This window comes from Strongylocentrotus purpuratus, unplaced genomic scaffold, assembly GCF_000002235.5.
Source record: "Strongylocentrotus purpuratus isolate Spur 01 unplaced genomic scaffold, Spur_5.0 spur5_scaffold_16, whole genome shotgun sequence".
Taxonomy (NCBI): Eukaryota; Metazoa; Echinodermata; class Echinoidea; order Camarodonta; family Strongylocentrotidae; genus Strongylocentrotus; species Strongylocentrotus purpuratus.
The window spans coordinates 1,934,016-1,950,544 of NW_022145601.1; the positions used below are offsets into that span (position 1 = coordinate 1,934,016).

Genomic DNA, 16,529 nt, shown 5'->3' on the forward strand with positions numbered 1-16,529 from the left:
ATATTATCTCACTTATCGATGATCGATTTTCTCCCAGATTTGGATATGTTGTAGCTGAGATAATTCTTTATTAAAATTATGCCATTTATTTTTCATTTGGATGACGTCATCATAGTTAAATATTCGATTAAAGGCGACAATGCATAATTTGTCATATTTGCGTGTTATGTCTATGGGAGGTCACTTTTTTCAAAACATGAATCTGCATGACAATGTGTTTTGACCAGTATCTCGGTTATTATTCAACAGTTTTCTTCCAAATTTGAGTATGTTGTCGCTGACACTATATGTTATCTAAATCACCCCTCATTTTTCCGATAAGATGTCAGAATCACGCTCATGTTCATTATCATAATGATGATAATCATCCTCATCATTATCACTACTATCAAGATCATCATCATCATAATCATCATCGTTTACATGTCTATATAATTTCTCCCTGTTTCAATATAGTAAATATTATAATCTATTATAAGACTTGAAGACAGACCACCTTATTCGTCTTCGTGACGAATTAAATTTCTAGTTATTATTTATTTTTATTATTCTTCCTCGAATTTGTTCGCAGGATATCTCAAGACTGAATAAAGCCATTATCATGAAACTTTCAATGATGATAGATCTTAGTCTAACTTAGAACTGTGTGACTTTTCAGACAGTCAAGGTCATCGTGACGTCATCCAGGCGCCATTTTGTGAAAATCAACTTATGATCATATCTTCATAAAGGAAAGCCATTTTTCATTCATATTTATCATGATTAAACTCAATATCCGTCCGGTCAATTTCAAGTCAATAAATGCGCGCAAAAATGCGCGTACGCTTATGTCCGCGCGTTTACGCGCGCGAAACAAATTAAAATGCTCCAAATCATCCCAATTTTTTTTTACATCCGTTTCAGGCCATATGGAGCATTTGATAAAAAAATTACGCACACGCGCATGCGCGCGCATTTTCGCGCGTACTGGCATTTTGCAATATAGAATCGCCGAATTTTTTCTGTCATTATATTTGATACATTTTTCCAAGCATTTTGATAACTTGTTCACCTTTTAATAACGCAATGAGCGTCCGTCAAAGTTGACAGCACGCGCAGATCTGCGTTATCTTTATCCACCATACATTGGCAAAAACATGCCTATACAAAATTCATTGTAACTGTTCAGAATGGATGGGAACTCCCAATATGTTTTCATATTTAGATAGATTATGAGTTGGAGATATGATTTCATGTCTCATTTGACCCTCAATTAACTCATGATGTCATCATAATGGCCTCCAAACTCAAAATTTCAATTTGCATATTATGACGTCAGCATATTTTTGGAAAATTAATTGTATCTCTGTAAATATAGATCAATTTTCTTTTAAATTTTGATATGTTCTAGCTGAGACAATTTGCTACAAGTATAGTTACCACAATTTTTCATTTTGACTAAGGCATCAAGGCGTACTTTTGTGATTAAAGGAGGCATGTCAATTTTTCACATTTTGCGTGTATTTTCTATGGGACATGACTTTTTCTCAAAACTGGATTCTACACTCCTGTCTTTTGCGAGCGAAATCTCCCATATTTTAGCTTTGTTTTCGCTGAGCTTCGAATATGTTGTAGCTGAGACAATAAGCTTTCACACGTGTGCCTTTTATATTTCGATCAGATGCCGGGATTATGCTCATATTTCACTTGCAAAGTAGGATTTCTGAATTCCATTTCCCGTTTACGTGTAATTAATCGCTATAGGAGATGTTTTGTTATATCGGTAACGCACTTGACTTCCAACCTCGAGATCCCTGGTTCGAGTCCGGGTGTCTCCAACAATTTTTGTCTTCACTTCTTTTTCCTTTTGACCTTCACTGTACCATCTCCTTTGATTATTTAAACACGTAGAATGGCAAATAATGTCATAAACAACCCTTTTTACTTTATTTTTACCCTATTTTCACTTAATCCATTACTTTTTGCGTGTAATCCCTATGGGAGATGACTTTTTCTCAAATCTGGAGTCTACATTCCTGTCTTTTGCGAGCAATATCGCCGTTATTTCTGCTTGGATTTTGTTGATTTTTGAGTATGTTGTAGCTGAGACTATATGCTATCTAAATCAACCCTCATTTTTTCAATAAGATGTCATGATCGCGCTCATGATCATGATCATTATCATCATGATCATCATTATCATAATGATGATAATCATTTATCAATTACATTTTCATTTCTTTGAATAAGATAAAATCGTCAAAAGGTGTTTTTTTCATGATGTAAATTAGAGTCAAATGTGTAACTGGTTACTGCACAGGGTCAAAGGTCATATATTCTTTCAATCTATCTTCCCTAGATCCATGATGATCAATGAGACACAATTTAATCTTGACATATGAATATATCATAATGGGAGAAGCATATAAATGGGAGAAGCATTTTACGAAATAATATATCGTGTAATGCATTATTCGTTATGTAAACCATTATCATACGTATCACCTAATTCGTCTAAGTGACGAATTAAAGTCTAGTTTATTTTTATTATTCTTCCTCGAATTTGTTCGCAGGATATCTCAAGACTGAATAAAGCCATTATCATGAAACTTTCAATGATGATAGATCTTAGTCTAACTTAGAACTGTGTGACTTTTCAGACAGTCAAGGTCATCGTGACGTCATCCAGGCGCCATTTTGTGAAAATCAACTTATGATCATATCTTCATAAAGGAAAGCCATTTTTCATTCATATTTATCATGATTAAACTCAATATCCGTCCGGTCAATTTCAAGTCAATAAATGCGCGCAAAAATGCGCGTACGCTTATGTCCGCGCGTTTACGCGCGCGAAACAAATTAAAATGCTCCAAATCATCCCAATTTTTTTTTACATCCGTTTCAGGCCATATGGAGCATTTGATAAAAAAATTACGCACACGCGCATGCGCGCGCATTTTCGCGCGTACTGGCATTTTGCAATATAGAATCGCCGAATTTTTTCTGTCATTATATTTGATACATTTTTCCAAGCATTTTGATAACTTGTTCACCTTTTAATAACGCAATGAGCGTCCGTCAAAGTTGACAGCACGCGCAGATCTGCGTTATCTTTATCCACCATACATTGGCAAAAACATGCCTATACAAAATTCATTGTAACTGTTCAGAATGGATGGGAACTCCCAATATGTTTTCATATTTAGATAGATTATGAGTTGGAAATATGATTTCATGTCTCATTTGACCCTCAATTAACTCATGATGTCATCATAATGGCCTCCAAACTCAAAATTTCAATTTGCATATTATGACGTCAGCATATTTTTGGAAAATTAATTGTATCTCTGTAAATATTGATCAATTTTCTTTTAAATTTTGATATGTTCTAGCTGAGACAATTTGCTACAAGTATAGTTGCCTCAATTTTTCATTTTGACTAAGGCATCAAGGCGTACTTTTGCGATTAAAGGAGGCATGTCAATTTTTCACATTTTGCGTGTATTCTCTATGGGACATGACTTTTTCTCAAAACTGGATTCTACACTCCTGTCTTTTGCGAGCGAAATCTCCCATATTTTAGCTTTGTTTTCGCTGAGCTTCGAATATGTTGTAGCTGAGACAATGAGCTATCACACGTGTGCCTTTTATATTTCGATCAGATGCCGGGATTATGCTCATATTTCACTTGCAAAGTAGGATTTCTGAATTCCATTTCCCGTTTACGTGTTATTAATCGCTATGGGAGATGTTTTGGTATATCGGTAACGCACTTGACTTCCAACCTCGAGATTCCGGGTGTCTCCAACACTTTTTTTTTCACTTTTTTTTTTCCTTTTGACCTTCACTGTACCATCTCCTTTGATCATTTAAACACGTAGATTCGCAAATAATGTCATAAATAACCCTTTTTACTTTATTATTACCCTATTTTCACTTAATCCATTACTGTCATAAATAACCCTTTTTACTTTATTATTACCCTATTTTCACTTAATCCATTACTTTTTGCGTGTAATCCCTATGGGAGATGACTTTTTTTTAAAATCTGGATTCTACATTCCTGTCTTTTGCGAGCAATATCGCCGTTATTTCGGCTTGGATTTTGTTGATTTTTGAGTATGTTGTAGCTGAGACTATATGCTATCTAAATCAACCCTCATTTTTTCAATAAGATGTCATGATCGCGCTTATGATCATGATCATGATCATCATGATCATCATTATCATAATGATGATAATCATTTATCAATTACATTTTCATTTCTTTGAATAAGATAAAAATCGTCAAAAGGTGTTCTTCATGATGTAAATTAGAGTCAAATGTGTAACTGGTTACTGCACAGGGTCAAATGTCATATATTGTTTCAATCTATCTTCCCTAGATCCATGATGATCAAGGAGACACAATTTAATCTTGACATAGGAATAGATCATAATGGGAGAAGCATATAAATGGGAGAAGCATTTTACAAAATAATATATCGTGTAACGCATTATTCGCTATGTAAACCACTATCATACGTATCACCTAATTCGTCTAAGTGACGAATTAAAGTCTAGTTATTTATTATTATTATTATTTATTTTTATTATTATTCTTCCTCGAATTTGTTCGCAAGATATCTCAAGAATGAATAAAGCTATAATCATAAAACTTGGCATGATGATAGATCTTAGTCTAACTTAGAACTGCATGACTTTTCAATGACTGAAGTTCATCGTGACGTCATCCAGGCGCCATTTTATGAAAATCAACTTATGATCATATCTTCATAACGGAAAAGTATTTCTCATTCATAATTATCACGATTAAGATCAATATCCGTCCGGTCAATTTCAGGTCAATTAACGTGCGCAAATGCGCGCGTGCACGTTTGTCCGCGCGTTTACGCGCGCGCAAAAATAAAAAATGCTCTAAATCATCCCAATTTTTTTTTGCATACGTTTCAGGCCATATGGAGCATGTGACAAAAAAATATGCTCATGCGCATGCGCGCGCGTTTTTTGCGCGTACTAGCGTTTTGCAACCTAGAATCGCCGAAATTTCTCTATCATCATATTTGGCACATTTTTCCAAGCATTTTGATAACTTGTTAACCGTTTAATAACGCAATGAGCGTCCGTCAAAGTTGACAGCGCGCGCGGACCTGCGTTATCTTTATCCACAATACATGAGCAAAAACATGCCTATACAAAAATCTTTTTAACTCTTCAGAATAGATATGAACTCCCAATATTTTTTCATATTTAGATAGATTATGAGTCGGAGATATGATTTCATGTCTCATTTGACCCTCAATTAACTAATGACGTCATCATAATGGCCTCCAAACTCAAAATTTTAATTTGCATATTATGACGTTTGCATATTTTTGGAAAATTGATTGTATCTCTGTAAATATTAATCGATTTTCTTTCAAATAGTTTGATATCTTTTAGCTGAAACAATTTTCTACAAAAATAGTGACCACAATTTTTCATTTTGATCAAGGCATCATGGAGTATTTTTGCAATTAAAGGAGGCATGTCAATTTTTTACATTTTGCGTGTATTCTCTATGGGACATGACTTTTTCTCAAAACTTGATTCTACACTCCTGTCTTTCGCGAGCAAAATCTCTGTTGTCTTAGCTTATTTTTTGCTGAGCTTGAATATGTTGTAGCTGAGACAATAATCTATCACACGTGTGCCTTTCATTTTTCGATCAGATGCCGGGATTATGCTCATATTTCACTTGCAAAGTAGGATTTGAGAATTCCATTTCCCGTTTACGTGTAATCGCTATGGGAAATGTTTTGGTATATCGGTAACGCACTTGACTTCCATCCTCGAGATCCATGGTTTGAGTCCGGGTGTCTCCAACAATATGTGTCTTCACTTTATTTTTTGACCTTTCACTGTACCATCTCCTTTGAGTATTAAAACACGTAGAATCGCAAATAATGTAATAAACAACCCTATTTTCTTTATTATTACCCTATTTTTCACTTAATCCATTACTTTTTGCGTTTAATCCCTATGGAAGATGACTTTTTCTCAAATCTGGATTCTACATTCCTGTGTTTTGAGCAATATCGCCGATATTTCTGCTTGGATTTTGTTGATTTTTGAGAATGTTGTAGCTGAGACAAGTTTCCACGAGATTTATGTAGACTATTTAACATTATCATGACGTTATCATAGTCAAAAATTCAATCATAGGTGACATGTCAATTATCATATATAACAATCCTCAATCGGATACCTGAAGGGGGCGCTATACCACTTTCAATCATGGTCATCTGGAAGGCATTGTTCTCAATTGCATCTCTCTCTCCTCTCTCTTGCTCTTTACTTCTCCTCTCATGTTCTGCCCCTCTCCTTTTTTTGGTCTGTCTCTGCATCTATCTATCTCTCTTCTCTTTCACCCTCTCCCTCTCTCTCTCTCTTGCCTTGCGTCCCCCTTATTCTCTTGGTCTGTCTCCCTCTTGCCCTACAGTTGAAACTTGACTCATGGATAGACCATAATGGGAGTAGTAAACGAAATATGAAATCGTGAAAATGCGTTCTTCATTATGTTACACATGAGCATACGTATCACCTAATTCGTCAAAGTGACGAATTAAAGTCTAGTTTTTTTTTATTATTATTCTTCCTCGAATTTGTTCGCAGGATATCTCAAGACTGAATAAAGCTATTATCATGAAACTTGTAATGATGATAGATTTTAGTCTAACTTAGAACTGCGTGACTTTTCAGAGAGTCAAGGTTATCGTGACGTCATCCAGGCGCCATTTTGTGAAAATCAACTTATGATCATATCTTCCTTCATAACGGAAAGTAATTTTTCATTCATATTTATCATGATCAAGGTCAATATCTGTCCGGTTAATTTCAGGTCAATAAATGCGCGCAAAAATGCGCGTACGCATTTGTGCGCGCGTTAACGTGCGCATAAAATTTTAAATTGCTCAAAATCGTCTGAAATTTTTTTTGCATACGTTTTAGGCCAATATAACCATTTCATAAAAAATCGCGCAAAACACGCATTTTTGGACGTTTTCGTTCGTCACGGCCGATCGAAAAATAATTACCCCTCAATTTGTTTTGACAGGATATTCCTCTTATTTTTCTGAACATTTTGATACCATGTTCATCTCTTTATCACTATTAATAACGGAATGAGCGTCCGTTGAAGCAAAATATCCGTGCGTGCGAGCTCATGTATTATATAGCATATATGGGCAAAAAAACATGCCTTTAAAAAGTACATCGGGATGAATAAGGACTGCCATTTTTTTCATATTTAGATAGAGTATGAGTCGGAGATATGATTTCATGTCTCATTTGGCCATTAATTATATTTTTGCATAATCATATTGACCTTGGAACTCAAAATACGAATTTGCATATTATGACGTCAACATATTTACGGAAAATGATTGTATCTCTGCAAATATTGATCAATTTTCTTTTAAATTTTGATATGTTGTAGCTGAGACAATTCTGCACAAGATTATTACCAATATTTATTCATTTTCATGACGTCATTATATTGTTGCTTAATATGCGTCTTATGCCTTTGGGAGGTGATTGATACTACATTCCAGTCTAGACTTGTTCATTATGTTGCGTATGTAGTGCGTCGAAATATCAGTTCAATGATTGGTAGGCTCTGCATCAGGTGAAAATTAGAGCTTGTTTAGTAAATTAATAGTTTAATCATATAACAATTTTTCTATCGAATACCTGAAGGGGGCGCTATACCACTTTTAATCATGGCCATCGTCATTTAAAAAAAAAAAAAAAATCGTCATCATCAATATCGTCATTATCGTATTTATGAATATTATCTTTAGATCATCATCGGCACACTTTCATGATACAAAAATAGCTACGTATCACCTAATTCGTCAAAGTTACGAATTAAAGTCTAGTTATAATAATCATTGCATCATGAGCTAAATCCAGAATTTTGTTTCAGAATCTGGACAAAGTTACCGGATCCCTTTAATGCACTATTTTTAATATTTAAATTGTTTGTATCTTTTTTTTTTTTTTTTACAAAGTACGTTCTTTTTTTCTTTTCATGTTAGTATGTTTGAATGTATGTCAGAGGAACAGGATCAATTGTATACTGTTAACTGTAACTTTCAGCAGCCAGTATTCATGTATTTATAATTTAATCTGTATATATACACTGATGCATTGGGAAATATGAATACTATTGAATGTATTTATGAATCCGTTAGCTGATATTGATCCAGATTCAAATTTATATCATTTATTGAATACAAATTCTTGCTCTTACACACCAAATGAGTTTGACATAAAGTTTCATAAACATCATGGTCTCAGAATATTACATGTCAATGCTCGTAGCCTTCAGAAAATTTTCGAAAGAATTTCTGAATTTATATCATCAATTCAAATTTCATTTTCAATTATTGCAGTGCCTGAAACGTGGATTACTGATGTACCACTTTTACCCTTTGGGCTAGAAGGTTATACATTTTTGAATTCCAATAGACATTTTGGTCGAGGAGGAGCTGTAGCTTTTTTTGTATCAAATCAGTTGAAATATCGAGTAAGAAATGATCATATTATTTGTAATGAGAATGAGATAAATGAATATGAATATATATTTATTTATATCATAAATCATTGTCACACCAAAACTACAGTTGGTGTTATATACAGAAAGCCAAGTGGTAATATTAATGATTTATTAAATTGTTATGATAATATGTTATGTAAGCTCAAATGTGAACAATCAAACTTATACATTTGGGGATTTTAAAATTGATATCCTTAAACTTTTAAGTAGTTCTGATGCTGCCAATGTTTTAAGTATCAATTCTTCTTCTGGCCTCGTACCACTCATAACAAATCCTACTCGTATTATTGTAAATACTGCTCCCTTTAATAATTGATAATATATTTACCAATTTTATCAATTCTACAGTTGATGGTGGAAGTTTGTGTGTGGACATTTCTGACCACCTGCCTATATTTCATCTTTCTCAAATTGAATTAATTCTTCTCATGAATTAATGATTAATATTTCAAAAGTGATATACAATGTTGCATTGCACCATTTTTAGGCCTTATAGATGAATAATGACAATGAAGTCTATATATTGTACATATTATGCTAATTATGCTATTTAAAACGATCGTATTACTTAAAAATAAAAATTGGTGTCATAAATGAATTCCTTGTCATAGAAAACTGTTGAAAAGTCGTATTATCCATGCTTTCAGGCTTCTTGGATCGAGATTAGCAACATTATTACATATTGCAAATATGCTAATTAGATGATAATGCTAATATGACTATTATCGGCGTGTTTCTATCTAAAGCCATTATCCGCCATTATCCGGTTAATGGTCGGTAAGGGAAAAAGTTTTCCTAATAGAAACACACTTTCTCTGGCATTATCCGGATAATGCCGGAGAGAGCTTTTGCGCGTTCACCGGCAAAATTATCCTTCTTTTAGAAGGATAATGCAGGGGAGGCTAACCGGATAACGTAGATAGAAACACACCCCGTTCCGATTGAGTGCTCATGCCGGTGAGAAACCGGAAATAGGAGTGATCACGTGATCGGAAAATTTTACCCCGACACGCGCGACACTACAATCCCGGGTTGACCTAGCAGTCCCACAATACCTTGCGGTGACCTGTTTAGCCAGAGTTCGATGAACTTTTTCACCGCCTTTTTTCTGGCTAGATCGGAGCGGTGTATTTTATCCTGGTAATGCGCGTAGATATTAACTGCTCTTCCCTGGCATTATACGCTTATTTCCTCAACCGGATAATTCAGTATAACTAATAGAAACACGCTGTATTAAAAAAGTTGCCCAAGGTTGCCAAGCTGGCAACCAAGCTGAATTTACTTCAATACCCATCTAGAAAACAAATCAACAAAAAAACTTTGTACTTAACAACTTTTCCAGGTCTGAAAAACTTCTACAGGATTTATTCATGATGTAAACGAAATTCACCTTCCATAGGCATAACACGCAGATTAACAACATTCTGGCATGTCGCCTTTAATTGCAATTTTCTCTATGATGACGTCATCAAAATGAAAATTTTGGAAGTAAATCTTATAGAGAATTGTCTTAGCTACCCCATAGCAATATTTGGAAGAAAATCAATCAATATTTACAGAGATACAATCAATTGTCAATAAATATGCTGACGTCATAATATGCAAATTCGTATTTTTTAGTTCCAAGGCCATTATGATGATGTCACGATATACTTAATTGCCAAATGAGACATGAAATTACATCTCCGACTCAAACTTTATCGAGATATAAATAAAATGGGGGGTCCCCGTGCATCCTAAAGAGCCCCCCCCCCCTGGCGCTCAAATGTGCAATTTTTCAAATTTTCGAGGGCCAAACAAAAAAAATAATAGCGCTCATCCCGAGCTACATGAACCAACTTAAATTTAGCCTCGGTGAGGCTGGCCTGGATGGACGTGTCGGATCAAATGTAGTGGAAATACGTAACTACACAACCCTGTATTTCCGAATATCTCTCGTTTACTTACACTTATAAGAAGGCAATTATGTACTAGTTAGTAAAACAACACTTCTGCTAATTTCATTAAATTATCAAATATATAACCTTCGGTTTTCCTTCATTTGGCAGTACCTGTATCGCCGATGCACTATTGCTGCAGCGCATGCGCATATGCACTCACATCAGAAAAATATATTGACCAATCAGAGCTCGTCTAACTAAAATAGGGTGTAAAATTACACCCCTCAAATGACTATTCTGTACACCCTTGAGCATTTCCGTGTTTTACTCCGTAAAAGGTGTAATAGGGGGCGCCCTATTTTTCCAATTTCGTTTTACTCCCCAAGAACACCTTTTATTTCTGTGTGTGTAGGGGACTTGGAACTTGTCAAGGGGGGTGTTTCATCAACTAAAATTGATTTCGATTTTAAAAATCAATTTTAAGGCCGAATCAGTTTTAGCTTAAAACCGATACATGTGAGCTGTTTCATCAAATCGATTTTAAGCTAACATAGATTTTTAGGTGTCTGCAATCAAGGCTAGTCAATTTGGGGAAAATCGATCACAAAATGGCCTTGCTTAACTACAGTGAGAGTCCTTGAAAAGTAAGTAAAATCTGTTTTTCTTTGAAAATATCATTTCTGTTGATAACAAATCTGTTATTTAGGAAGAAGAAAAGTGTTCCTCTCATTATTATGCAATTTCATTTTTGTGTAACTGAACGAAACTTAAATAAAATCAATTTATATCACTCTCCAAGTGAACGAATTGCACCGGTTCAACCATTTCAGTCCCATTCATATAAATTCATGCAGGTTCAATAATAATTACCTAACGACGTTTATTATTCGGTTAGGACAGACAGGTACAAACTCATTAGTCTAGTTTATTCTTGCAGTAGTATTGTGGTTTTACTAGTTATGCTACTAGTTGTAGATTTGGGCTTAGAATCAAGATCTAGGCCTAGATCTAGGCCTAGGCCCTAGATAGGCCTAGAAGTCTATAGATCTAGACCCTAGACTAAAGGCTAGAGGTCTATCCCTTATTTATTTTAGCATTGTCTTGTTTTTGTTAATAAAGAGTCTAGAGACTAGTCTAGTCTAGGTCTAGATTTTCTAGACTCTAGATCTAGACTAGTCTAGTCTATAGATCTAGAGCTAGGTCTAGATCTAGGCCTAGGGTCTAATTATAAATGATAGATCTAAACTGTAGGTCTAGATCTATTAGGCCTAGGGCTAGGCCTAGGGCCTAATTATTAAAATTCAATAGGTCTAGACTAGGATTATTGTTTTGAAGGTAAAATTTTATGAAAGAAAATTAGACTCTACGTCTCTAGATCTAGATCTAGAGGTCCTAGAGTGTTACTGTCAGACCCAGGTCTAGATCTACTCTAGATGTAGATTGAGTCTAGAGTCTAGGTCTAGATCTACATGATACTTGATAGATCTAGATCTAGGGTAGATGTAGACCTGTAAGTGAGGTGGGGGGGGGGGGGGGTAAAGAGCGCATTTATTTTGTTTTAGGTCCCGAATATTTGAAAATCACGTCCCTAACACAGTCCAACTCAAAGCTCTAGACTATACTAGAATTTTTTTTCTTTTTTTTTAATTTCAGAGTGGGACTAAAAGATGGAGTGGACCACAAGTCGTATCCACCAAATAGACCTTGGCTTTAGTCCAAGACTCAAAAGTTCTCTTCTGCCGTGTCTCTACATGCAGTCTTGGACTTCTCATTCTTCCTTGGCCTCAGGCTCGAGGAAAGGGTTTGGATATGCAGAATGTACTCAAGCTCAATGTCTAGGTGTACAGCTATAGATCCTACTGTGCTAAGCGGCCTTGTGGAGTGATCTTCTTACTAGTAAAATTTGCACACCAATAATAAAACAAAGGTAAGTTTTTTTTTTTTTGTGGTTCTTCTAGACCTATGTATAAATAGATTACTTATTTGTTGTTGAGTGTGTAAATCTTGATTTTCATTAAATTTTCTATGTACAATCGCAAACTGATAAATCCATGTGAGGGGGAAGTCAACTATGACATGTCTAAATCATAGATAAATTACTTCATCAGCCAGCCTGATTAATATTGTACAAATAATAGGGCAGCAATTAATGAATAAAGAGGTGATTGAACAAACTGTAATGAGAATATATGTATGATGAAAGCTGCTCTGTTTGTTTTATACCTCTTTGCCTTCTACTCACGACAGGGGAATGTTCAATGAATCTGTGTACAACAGTGTTTGGTTCAAGAGCAGGGTATCCGAGATCAAGATTAGACTCCATAGTCAATCTTCCAAATGTCTAAAACTTACAATTTGGTTGGTAACAATGTCTTGGACCGAATACATGTAAATTACTTTTGTAATTACTGATAAAAATGTACTTATGTTCTTTTGAACACATTTGATACAGTGACAATTACTTTTCCGAAAAATAGATGTGCTCTCTTCATAACAAATATATGTATCTCTGTTTTAAATCCTAGGTTGCAAAATAAAGAGCTATGGCATCTGCATGTACTGCTAGTTCATGACAAATGAACATTTATTGTCCATCTCTTCAAATTGAAAAGGTAAGCAGTATCAATTACCAAAATTGATCTATCATTTTTCATAATCCTTGTAAGAAGTCTAATACCCATCTTACCCATTCTGTTAGATAAAACATACACAAATGGTAATGAAAGGATATTTTTGTTTTATCCAAAGCAAACAATTCATCATTTATCTTCTGTAACTACTTGTTATTCTCCTACTTTATTTATTTAGCAATTAAAGTATTTGAAATAATCGTAAATACAACAGTTGAAGATTGATTGAAAAGTTGTACTAGTATTTAGTAATTGATTCATTTATTACATAACTTTCAATTCCTATTCTAGACTGCAGAGCAACGTTATGCTTCTTATGAAACATCAGCCAGCCTACAGATAGAAGCTCCCTTTTCCAGCTTTAAGCAAGAGGGGAACCGCAATCACGAGATACAGATCTTGGTATCATGGACTGGTCACTCTTTACAACCAACACTACTTGTAAAATAAGATTTACAAATTAATTCCTATAAGCTATTAAAAATGCTCTAGTCAAGGTACTAAAATTTTGCCATCGAGTTTGAGGTTTTGGGTTTGATAAAATGTTAACATAAAATATTTTAAAAGAAGTAAACGTTTTAATGATACTTCCAAGATTTCCTATATTTTAAACAGAATTTTAGAATCTTGCAGGAGAAAAGAGAAGAAATAAAAAGCTATTATTCTGTCTTGGAGGTTATTGTTACCAGACTCACATTACATAGATAATTGTGTTCATGGCAATAAATCTTAAAATATCAAATTGGAATTTCTTAATTAGCAATTCATCTGAGCAGCAGTTTGATGACCTATTTGGAACTCTTCCTAGAGGCACTTCTTGCATGACTATGTATCGATAATTACCTGTTGGTGCTTAAAGTGATATTGTAGCAATTGCACAACAACAAATACAAAATAAACAACAGAACATTGTGATTGAGTGAAAACAGATTTTTCCTGCAGGAAATATATTAACTCTGACTTATGTTGTCCTTAGAATTTTTTGTCAAAGCTTATAGAAAAAAATTGATGATTAATTTCATATAGACAAACTATTGCATCAAGAAACCACATTCTCACCGACTGCATGACCTTACATGACAATGTATATCATCCTTAGATTAACAACCGTATGAGCAGGCGCGTACGCAGGGGGGGGGGGGGTGTTTGAGGGGTTAACCCCCCCCTTTGGTATTTCTATGTGTATAAACCCCCCTAAAAAAAAAAAAAAAAAAAAAAAAAAAACCTTTGTTGTTTTTTTTTTTTTTAATAATAAAATAAAAAAATATAAAAAAAATATTCCCATGGCTGACCTAAAAAAGGTGACCTTACCCCCCCCCCCAACGTAACAAAATGTCAAATTTACAAATTTCGAGACCAAAAAAAAAATGTCCTCTTACCCCCCCCCCCCCCCCCCCCCCCTGCTTATTCAGCGGCTGCCTGAGTCGATGCGAAATTTTCGGGCTGATTTAAAAATGTTAACCCCCCCCCCCCTTGAAAAAATCCTGCGTACGCGCCTGCATATGAGTAACAGAAATATTTGTGACAAGTATTACTCTTTTAATCTCCATAAAGGTAACTCGAATAGAGAGTGGCAGATATCAGCTGCAGTAGTTTTAACAACTGGCTGATACTTTCATAGGAGCACTTTTATTTGTGTCATTTAAAATATTGTAGTTGTATCCCTTGAATGTGTTTGCTATGCTCATCATTTACAAATTCATTCATTAAAGCATAAACATATTGATTATACTTTAAAATCTGTGTTAATTTTATTTTGTATGTATTTTTTGTCTTTTAAGAAGATAAAAAGGGGGGGGGGGTGAATAGATGAGATTGTACGCTAGCGCATGGTGATAATAATTACATGATGATAAAGGGCAATGTTGTGATTCAAGAATGGTGTGTTTGTATGCTGGTGAGTTATTGTTATAAGTTGGTGTTTACATGTATTTATTCATTTTTGTTCTTTATTCTTTTTTTGTGGGGGAAGGGGGGGGGGGTGTTCATGAAGAAACAAAATTATGGCAAGCAAAGCGTTGTGATGGGAGTGTCGTTTTATGTTAATGAGAGAGAGAGAGAGAGAATATGAACGAAATAAGGACACATAATTGTAAGCGCGTATGGTAAAACAAAATATAGAAAAAGGGGCACATAACAAAATGGAAAAGGGTCACTTCAAAGAAGAAAACATAAAAATTTATTAGAAATAACAAGAGGAACTTTAAAACAAAGTGAAACGGGACAAACTACATGAAGGAAAAGTGCACTTGTAATAAACAAAAAGGGATGTTAATCAGATGTAAAAGGGGCACTTAAACCCTATCTAGCATGGGTTATTTTGAAACTGCATAGCCTGGGGGGGGGGGGGGGGTCCGGGCCCCCTCCCCTGGAGAAAAAAACGTATAAGAACACATTAACTGTACCTTTTTTTGGGAGATGGGTTCCCTCCCCTGGCGCTCAAGGGGGGGGGGGGGTGGGGGGGGGGGGGGGGGGGGGGAGGGGGTGCGATTTTTCAAATTTTCGAGGCCCCCCCCAATAATTTTGTTTTTATTGTTCACTACCCCCCCCCCCCCCCCCCACTGAGCGAATTATCGGCCGACTATTTCGCTGCTAAATATTGTCTCACGAATTGGGCCCCCTCCCGTCCCGCAGGCTGGATAAGCCCCCCCACCCCCCCCCAGGCTAAATAGGGTTAAGGGGGAAACGGGCCGCCCATGTATTTTTGAAGAAAAAAATTGGCCATTGTGCTCCCCCCCCCTCCAGAGTGCCACATTTGGTATTGATAATGCCTAACTATGATGATTTTTTTTAAAAATGGTTATGAACAAAGATTTGTTCCCTCTAGAACATAATTCTTCATTTTCAGATGTATGTTCAAATTGAAGCTAGCCAACACTTGCGCCTTTGAAACCAATGAATGCTGAACATAGCATATCAATAATGCAATGAATAAGGATAAAATTGATTTAAAATTGATATGGATCACACTCTAACTTAAAATCGATTTTAAGGCCAAAATCGATTTTATTTATTTAGTGAAACTGCTGCTAAAATCGAAATCAATTTTAGGCCCTTAAAATCGATCAAATCGATTTTAGATCGATTTTAGGGCTTTAGTGAAACACCCCCTGGATTCCTACGTGTAGATGGCTCAGTTGTTGGAATGAGGTTTACGTCAGGAATGTCAATTAGTCTGTGGATTATGTAGTAGACCATATATACTCTCTGTTGTGCCCTTCTTTCCTGAATAGTGGTCCACTGGAGTTGCTTTAGCATATCAGTTACGCTGCTTGTACGCCTAAGGTCTGTCAAGGCAAAGCGGGCATAGCGACGTTGTATAATTTCTAGTCTTGTGATGTTCTTCTGGGTAAATGGATCCCATACCACAGCAGCATACTCCAGTACTGGAAGGACAAGTGTTTTGTAGCACAACACTTTTGTCCTGAGAAGGTTGTCTCT

At 35.3% G+C, this 16,529-nt stretch overlaps 1 long non-coding RNA gene across 2 annotated transcripts; it reads left to right on the forward strand.

Annotated features, from left to right (window-relative positions):
- Window positions 1-11,060: 11,060 nt before the first annotated feature.
- LOC115924445 lies at window positions 11,061-13,390 on the forward strand. Of its 2 annotated transcripts, XR_004064304.1 has the most exons (4): window positions 11,061-11,102; window positions 12,112-12,385; window positions 12,984-13,070; window positions 13,380-13,390. It is a non-coding gene; the product is annotated as an uncharacterized LOC115924445 (long non-coding RNA). The 2 variants fall into 2 exon arrangements; XR_004064303.1 differs by lacking the exon at window positions 13,380-13,390 and having other exon boundaries at window positions 12,984-13,206.
- Window positions 13,391-16,529: the final 3,139 nt, after the last annotated feature.